The sequence below is a fragment of the Hyperoodon ampullatus genome (assembly GCF_949752795.1).
Source record: "Hyperoodon ampullatus genome assembly, chromosome: 1".
Taxonomy (NCBI): Eukaryota; Metazoa; Chordata; class Mammalia; order Artiodactyla; family Ziphiidae; genus Hyperoodon; species Hyperoodon ampullatus.
In genome coordinates, this window is record NC_136914.1 from 134026305 (window position 1) to 134035669 (window position 9365).

A 9365-nucleotide genomic window follows, 5' to 3' on the forward strand; every position below is an offset into this window, starting at 1 on the left:
CTTATGGGACGTATGTGGTTGTGTTTGGTTTTCAGTTAATAATAATTTCTGAAATTTGAGGCACAGTTTAGCTCTCATATAGAGGCATTAAAGTTATTACTAAATTATATATATAATATATAATGTTATATATTTTACTATATTACTATATAAAAATAAAATATCTTGTCAATCAAAACTAAAGATTCAGAGCTATAACTTATGAAAAGTTATAATGATTAGAAAGCTAAATTTAGAAACTATGCAAAGATAGTCTGATCTTTACTATTCAACATGCTAGCTGACCACTGTTATGTTGACCTTGTGTGTAGAGAGAGGACACTCAACCAAGGAGGGGGAAGAATGATATAAGTCATGAGTTAAGTGATTACTATAGTATTTTAGATTTTTCCCACCATCAGATAAAATTTATTTCACATAATAGGTAAGTTTACTGAATGTCTTGTTTCAATTTTTAGGAATACCAACATCTTTTGCTAAAATAGTAATATACACATCTGTTGTTTTTACTTTTAGTAAGAATTTTTCATGCTAATAGACTCACGAAATCATGTGTCAACTTTGAGAAGGATTGTAAGATTAAGGCCCTAGAAACTATGAATAGGTGTTCTTAATGGAACACTCACCCCAAAACTTTTAAAAGGATTTTAATGTAAGCCCCTTAAGCAAAACATGTACTTACTTCTTTTATGATTTTGTTGTTGTTGTTTTTATCCCAAATTCTGTACCTGGGACATAGCATGCACTCAATAAATATTTACTGAACTGAGCTCTGCAAAGTACCAATATTACATTAATTTTACTTTGTACAGTTTATTATTATAGACACAGAAATTTTATATGTTGTACCATATTATTGTCAGATAAATTCATTGAAATGAAGCAAACATGTTGTTATTTCTAATTTATTAAGTCAAGCCATATAGAGTTAAAGAATCTGGGCATGGTTACATGGAAACAACAGTACAGTCAAAGCTAGAACCAGGGAAGTAGATGAATCTCAAGGAAGCCGGCTTTGGCCCTGTGGCTGCTGCCGTCACTGCCGTGGAGAAATTGTTGGAGCTGGCAGCCTAGGAATGAATCTCCTCTCAGCCTCTAAGGTCACCTGGTCAGAATCCTTGGATGAGCCTGTGGGACCCTTCCTTCTAGCCCTGTGGTTTGGAGCAAGTGGCTTTGGGACTGTAAGAGGATCTACAAAGATTCTCAGGGGTTGCTAGGTTCACCCCTGATGGCATCAGTCACAGCCAGCCGCTCAGAGGATGAGGAGGGCACTGGCATGGCAGAAGCGGGCCTCCTCACAGGCTTTGGCACCATCCCTAAATGGAGAAGTACCTCCAGGTTCACCAAGAGAAAGAAGTTTGATGATGGCTGGTGGAGAGCAGCGTGACTAAGTCCTCTACCTGGGCGAAGGGGGCCAGGGCACTGTTCTGGGAGTGAACCCTCCTACCTCCAGTGAGAAGAAGAAGGTGTCCAAGGCCCCCATCATCCCTGTGCCACCCAGCCCAGCACCAGCCCCTGGACTCACCAAACGTGTGAAGAAGAGCAAACAGCCACTCCAGGTGATCAAGGATCTGGGCTGCTGGAAGCCTGCAGATGACCTCCTGCTCATCGATGCCATGTTGCAGACCAATGACCTGACATCTGTCCACCTGGGCGTGAAGTTCAGCCGCCACTTCACCCTGTGGGAAGTCCAGGAGCACTGGTACACCCTGCTCTACAATCCTGTCATCTCCAAGCTGGCCTACTAGGCCATGAGACCCACTGCTGCACTCAGAGGCCGTTGCCACCATCCAGAGCAAGGCCCTGTTTAGCAAGGCAGAAGAGCAGCTGCTGAGCAAAGTGAGATCTGCCAGCCAGCCCACCTTGGAGACTTCCAGGACCTGCTGCACAGACACCCCAATGTCTTCTGCCTGGCCCCTACTGCCAAGACTCTGCAGGCCCACTGGCAGATCATGAAGCAGTATTACCTGTTGGAGGACCAGACAGTGCAGCTGCTGCCCAAGGGGTACCAAGTGCTGAGCTTCTCGGATGCAGAGGACTTGATTGACAACCGTAAGCTCAAGGACATGTGAGATGAAGTCCTAGACCATGAGCTGACAGTGGCTGACCAGCTCCAGAAATGAGAGATTCGGCAGCTGGAACAGGAACTACATAAGTGGCAGGTGCTGGTAGATAGCATCACAAGCATGAGCTCTCCGGACTTTGACAGCCAGACCCTGGCAGTGCTGCGGGGCCGCATGGTGCGGTGCCTGAGGCACTTGAGAAAGATCACCCTAGGCAGAGCAACCGAGGATAACCAGATTGGCTGGACCTGTCTCTGGAGGATCCGGCCTGGAAGATCTCCCGGAAGCAAGGTGTCATCAAGCTGGAAAAACAATGGTGACTTCATTGCCAGTGAGGGCCGGCGGCCCATCTACATGGATGGACGGACCTGTGCTGTGTGGCTGCAAATGGTGCCTTAGCAACAACTCCGTGGTAAAGATTGACAGCCTGCGATTCGTCTTCCTCATCAACCGGGACCTCATTGCCCTTATTCCGGCCGAGGCTGCCAAGATCACACCACAGTGAGAAGTGGTGGCAGGACCCGTGGTCTCTCTCTGGCCTGTTTCCCCTGCCATCCCAGACACCTGGAGCTGGGAACTCAGGCTCCTGGAAAAACCAGAGGGGGCTGTGGTTGATTCAGCTCCTGGCCCCTTGATCTGAGCCTCTGCAGGGGGGCGGGGCTGGCCCTGGGGAAGCCCCTAGAGGCTGGGACCTCAGGCTTCCTTGGTGCCAGACCCCCTCCCCTTCTCTCCCTGCAGAGGACCCTACCCTTTTCCCCAGATTCCCACCCTTGCCCCATGTCTCCAGCTGATTAGCTTCAGACTTTTCCTTTATTATTTTTCTTTTGTAAATACAAAGCACTGAGTTCCAAAAAAAAAAAAAAAAAAAAAAACTAGAACCATGTATGTTTACCTCTAAGGTTAAATTTCATTCAACTATAGTTATCACATTTGTGACACTGCAAATGCATAAATAGCCTTATTTATACCCTTCAGTGAAGAACCTATATAATAGAAAACATATACAAAAATTCAGAAAGGGATATAATAATTTATTTCATTTTAAACTATTATTATGAATGATACACTTTTAAACCCTCATGTAAATTAAAATATTACTCTTCCACTTTTAAGAACACATTATTGAAGATATATTAAACAAATAGTAACATATGGATGATAATTTAATGAATATAGTAATTTGATAAAGTTGTTTAAATTTATAAAGAAATAAGAGATTTTACATATGGTTGGAAATTCTTTCGCAAACTTCCCTAGCATCATTCTCCTCTCACCCAAAGGTAACGTTAAAATATTCTAAAATTAGGATTTAAGATCCTGAACATATTACTTAATATGATGGCAGCCACAGATGGTAAAGTGTATTGTTATTTTTCCTTTACAGTAGCAAATACTTATTAGAATACATAATAGAAACAAAGACACTGCATACAATTATCAAAAAATGATAAAGTGTCAGACTACTAATAGAGTATATATAAAAGTTATGGGAAAATTTTAAATGTTTTATTAAAGTATATGAAAATGACCATGTATAAATGGATGGGATAGCATATTTATGAAAAGGATACATCTATATCATGATTATTAACACTTTATAATTTGTTCCACTTAAAGTGCTTCTAATAAAAATTTTAATAGGTGTTTGTGTCTGTAGTTGTGGGTGTGTAAAATTCAAAAATCTTTTATAAATCTTTGATGTAAGTTCTTAAATTAACAACAATTAAAAGAAGAATTACATTGAGAAAATTGCTTTACAAAATATGTAAAAAGATATATAGTATAATATTAGCACAGGGATAAAGAAAACAAAGGAACATGTTAGAAAACTGAAGGAATTGTTCCACATATATATGGAAATATGTAGGTCAAGAACAGCAGCATTAAACTGAGAAAGTTCATCCCTTATAAGGAAAATAAAAGACAGATATCTTCTCACACCACAGTTAGATGTACATTCTGTGTGGATTATAGATATAAATGTGAAAGCTAAAACTCTAAAACGTGACAAAGACAACTTCTGCTCTTCAATCTGTTCTCACTTTTCATAGTAAACAGCTTAACAACAACAATAAAACAATAAAAGACAAAAATATGGCTCACATGTGGGCACATAATAAAGAAACATATTCAAAACTAAATTGTGTTTAGTTTTGAATTTAGAAATTAGGTGTGACCATGTAAGTACATTTTCTACAGTAGAAGAAATTATGTTCAGAAATTCTGGGATAAGACACTTAAGACATCCTGTGTGCATGTCTCTTCTCGCCTTTCATTGGTTGGACAGAGATGATAGATGCTCTTCAGGGGATGATCGCAGGATGACTGCTGTACAGCACACTGGCTGGATCTGAGCAGGCTCAAATATTATGACCAGCAGTACTGAGTAGTATAGAACTCATTACTCCAGAAAAATGGTACAGATGAACCTATCTGCAGGGCAGGAATAGAGACGCAGATGTAGGGAACATGTGGACACACTGGGCAGGGGGAAGGGGTGTGGGATGAACTGGGAGATTGGAATTGATGTATGTGCACTGCCATGTGTAAAACAGATAGCTAGTGGGAACCTGCTGTATAGCGCAGGGAGCTCAGCTCGGTGCTCTGTGATGACCTAGATGGATGGGATGGGGGGTGGGGGGGATGTCCAAGAGGCAGGGGATATATGTATACATATAGCTGATTCACTTCGTTGTACAGCAGAAACTAACACAACATTGTAAAGCAACTATACCCCAATTTAAAAAAAAAGTATATCACTTTGTTAAGATCCACATATATCATGGTGTTTGCCTGAGGCTGAACGTTGAGATAATAAAGGCATATATTCCTAATATAAATGGTTATTCAGAAATCTGGTGCCTCTTTTAAAAGAGCACCTTGGCAAGAGCTTTCTCATTCCAGTTCCTGCAACACAAAAGAAGTACAAATACGTCCAAATAAGAGGAATTAATCTATGTACCCAAACTTTTATGTGTATGTAGCTGACAAGTATGGCTGCCACAGGAGATATTACTGTGTGAATGAGTAAGTGATGTGAGCTAAATCTACTTTCCCCCATTTACCTTCTGTACTTCCTAAATTTTGAATATGTGCATATAAACCTTTCAAATATATGTTTCAATATTTGCATACATTACATAAACACACATTAAGCAAACAAAACAAAAGTTTGAATTCACCCTTTGGCAAGGGAAGGTAATGAGGAATTAGTAAACTCAAACACTGATCCTTTGATATATATTTGTAAATTGATACAACTTTTATGGGGAGCTATTTAAATATTAATCTCTTTTAATTATAAATACACTTACCCTTTGACCCAAAATTATATTTCTAAACATATATTTTATTGATAACCTTGCACATATATAAAATGATTTTTTCTGTTTAAGAAGATTCTTTTCAGGATTACTTGAAAGTTCAAAAACTGAGAATTAATCTAATCCATCTATAAAGACATTGTTAAATAATTATGATAAAATCCAACAATGATACACTATGTACCTGTATCAAAGAATAGGTTGTTTATGTTCTAAAGTAGAAATTTCCTCAAGATAAATTACATAGTAAAAAGAAAATAGTGCAGTATGGAACAATGTATTTAATGTGCTACTATTTGGGTAAAAATGTAAAGAATCTGTACTTGCTTGGGGATACAAACATCATTTTAAGAGGATTCAAAAGGAACTAATGGTATTATCTTCCTTCTGGGGAAAAGAAATGTGAAGCTGAAGGAAATAGCCACAATGCAGACTTAAACTTTTAAATGTTGCCCTATATGAATATATTACCCAATTAAACAGTAAATTAAAAATATATATATATATTTATGGGATAGGGAAGAGATGGGAGGCAATGAAGCAAGTCTTCAAAAAGAAAATGGAAAGAGTATACTCTATGACCCAACAATCCCTTTCAAGGTATATACCTTTCAGAAAACTAGTCAAAGGTCTCTAAGGGGATATGGAGGAAGATGAGTTATGAAGAATGCATACTATAGGATGCTTTTCTGCATTTAGAGAAAAATAATACTAATTATAAGCAAAATTGGTAGGTCTTAAAAACATGTTGTGGAGAAAGGAAACAGAATGGCATCTATAGCACAACGGCATTTTTATAAATTAAAAATACATGCACAAAAAGCAAAATTATATATCTTTCAAGGGTATATACTTACAAAAAATCAATGTCAAACACATTAGCATGGGTGACTAAGGTGAAAAGGAAAGTATTAGTGATATATTGCTTCTTAGCAAATAACTCCAAAGCTTAGAGACTTAAAGCAATAATGATTTTTACTTCACAGTTTCTGAGGGTCAGGAATCCAGGAATGGCTTAGTAGGGTGATTCTGGTTCAGGATTTCTCTTGTTGCAGTCAAAAGTTGGGTCAGCCCTATAGGCATCTAAAGGCTTAACTGGGATTAGAGGACCAACTTCCAGAATGGCTTGCGTAGCACATGGCTGTTGGCTGGTGACCTCAATTTCTTACCACATGTGCATTCTCACTGGACTTGCTTGAATGTCCTCAAGACATGGCATCTGGCTGTCCCCAGTGCAAGTGAATTCAGAAAGAAAGGGAGCAAGATGTAAACCCCAAGGTGTTGTAAGACAACATCAGAAGTTAACATAACATTACTTCTGCAGTATTCTCTAGGTGACACAGCCCTACCCTGGTAGATGTGGCAGGGGACTACACAACAGTTGGTAGGCATCATTAGGGGCCATTTTGAGTCACAAGTAATAAATAATGAAAGATCAGAAAAAAGGGAAAAATTAATATACAATCAAATAAAACAAAATTAATCATATACTTCCTGATGATCATAGTGCCATGAAATGATATGGTTAGTTTAACTTTATGTACATGGGTACAAAGGAAAACACACATACAAATGTGTTATTCATACATATGCACATAGGTATTTATATATTCTCTTGCTGATAAACATATTTCCACTATGTTTTTCTATTACAAATAATGATACAGTAAACATTTCTGTATACATCTTCGTGTGTACATGTACAAGAGTTTTAGTGAAAGATATATAGTTTTAAGTGGAAATATCAACTTTTGTATGTACATCTCCAACGATACTAGTTGGTGCTAAATTTCTTTCCAAAGTGGACATAATGATGTGCAGTCCCAACAGCAGTAAATGAGAGTCCCCATATTTATTATCCTTCTTAAATTATGGTACATACCAATTTGAATCTGATGAATATGAAATGGAATAATAGTATTGTTTCAAATTAGTTTTTCTTCCTGATTAATACTGAGTTTAGCACCTTTTCACCTTTATTTCATATTCATATTTCCACTTCTGTGAATGGTCTTTTCAAGCCTTTTTTTTTATTTGAGTTATTTGTTCTTCTATTTTTTGAGAATTATTTTTATAATCTGATTACAGATCTTTGAGTCTGCAATGTTTCTATAATTATCTCTAAGTCTGTGGGTTGTATTTTTTATTTAGTTTAGAGTTTCTTTTGACAGGTAGAAATAATCATTGCATGGTAGTCAAATTTATACAGTTTCCCTTTATGGTTAGTACTTTTGTATTTTGCTTAAGGAATCCTTACCTAAGATTATAAAGATTCTCTACATTTCTAATGTAAATTTAAATAATTTATGTTCAGTTTAAATTTTTAATATGACAAACAAATTTATGTATGTTGTTGTAATAGCATAGAAATATATTTTACTTTCTAGGGTAACAGCCAATCGCCCTACAATAATTTTTATAAGTTCTGACTTTTTAATGTATGGTAAATACATCAGCCCAGACGTATAATAGTAAAAACAACAATGACAAATGTACCTACTCACCAGTCAGACTCATTAACTTTGGACTTTGCGGTCATTGGCTGAATCACTAGAACTTGAGCTCTTGTGGATTCCTTTTTCGGTCTCTCACTTCAAACCATTTATTGACCTGCTGAAAGAAGAAATGTAAGAAATAGGGCTTAAAATTTCTTGAAGTAAATGGTTCATTCTGTCTAGCACTGGCCCAGTATGATGTTTAATTGTATATGTCAACTTGGCTGGGGCAAGGTGCCCAGACATGTGGTCAAATGTTACTCTGGGGTCTTCCCTGGTGGCGCAGTGGTTGAGAGTCTGCCTGCCGATGCAGGGGATGCAGGTTTGTGCCCCAGTCTGGAAGGATCCCGCAGGCCATGGAGCGGCTGGGCCCATGAGCCACAGCCGCTGAGCCTGCGCATCCAGAGCCTGTGCTCCGCAACCGGAGAGGCCACAGCAGTGAGAGGCCCGCGTACCGAAAAAAAAAATGTTACTCTGGATGTTTCTATAAGGGTGTTTTGGATGAGATTAACATTTACATCACTGGACTTTGAATAAGGCAGAATGCCCTCCATAATGTGGATGGGCCTCATTCAATCAGTTGAAGGCCTGAATAGAACACAAGACTAATCTTCCCAGAGCAGGAAGGAGTTTTACCAGCAGACAGCTTTCTGAACTGAACTGCAACACTGACTCTCCCTAGGTTTCTAGTCAGCACACCCTGTAGGTTTTGGACTTGCCAGCCTCCACAGTCACATGAGCCAATTCTTTAAAATAAATTTCTCCTTATATGTATACATACATCCATTAGGTTCTGTTTCTCTGGAGAACTCTGGCTAATACACCCCATGTGCTTTGGCCTTTGCTAATTGACCATTTCACTGGTGATACTGGCAACAATCTCATATGTTCTAGTCTCACTGTTTAACTGGTATCACAGTTAAACCCTCCCACCCCCATGTCCTGCAAGAAGAGAAATAATGTGATGGAATTAGTTTCCATTGTTTGCCTCTTTGTTAATTGTATTTATGCCTTAGAAGATCAACAAGACCTTACCTTTCTCAAACGCATTTGGAGACCCTCAGCTGAGAGGTCCTCAGCTACCCATTTCTAGCATATGCCTCTTCTGAATACCTTCTCGTGCATATGTATATAACAGGAAGTACCTTTCTTTATACTGTCCATATAGTGTCACATTGGTGCAATTCTTGACGTCCATACTCCACTAAACAAATGTGATAATGTCCAGTTCCCAGGACTACATTTGGGACAACTCCTTATTCTTTTCCTGTATTATTAAATTATAATAATATTATCCTTAAATTACAGGATTTATATCCAAGCAAGGTCTGCTACTAGAGGAAACTTTTATTAAGTATGATCTTATTGATATCATGTCAGATATTACTCTAGCAAAGTTAAATTTGGATGGGGATGTTTGTTAAGTTTTACTTGTGAAATTTGTTAAATTATAGATTTATATTTAAGAGTATTACTTCATGTTT

At 38.2% G+C, this 9365-nt stretch overlaps 1 pseudogene across 1 annotated transcript; it reads left to right on the plus strand.

Moving 5' to 3' along the window:
• The first annotated feature begins 1201 nt into the window (after nucleotides 1–1201).
• Nucleotides 1202–2568, plus strand: LOC307053958 (microspherule protein 1-like; annotated as a pseudogene). The gene has a single exon. The product of its transcript is annotated as a microspherule protein 1-like (transcript).
• Nucleotides 2569–9365: the final 6797 nt, after the last annotated feature.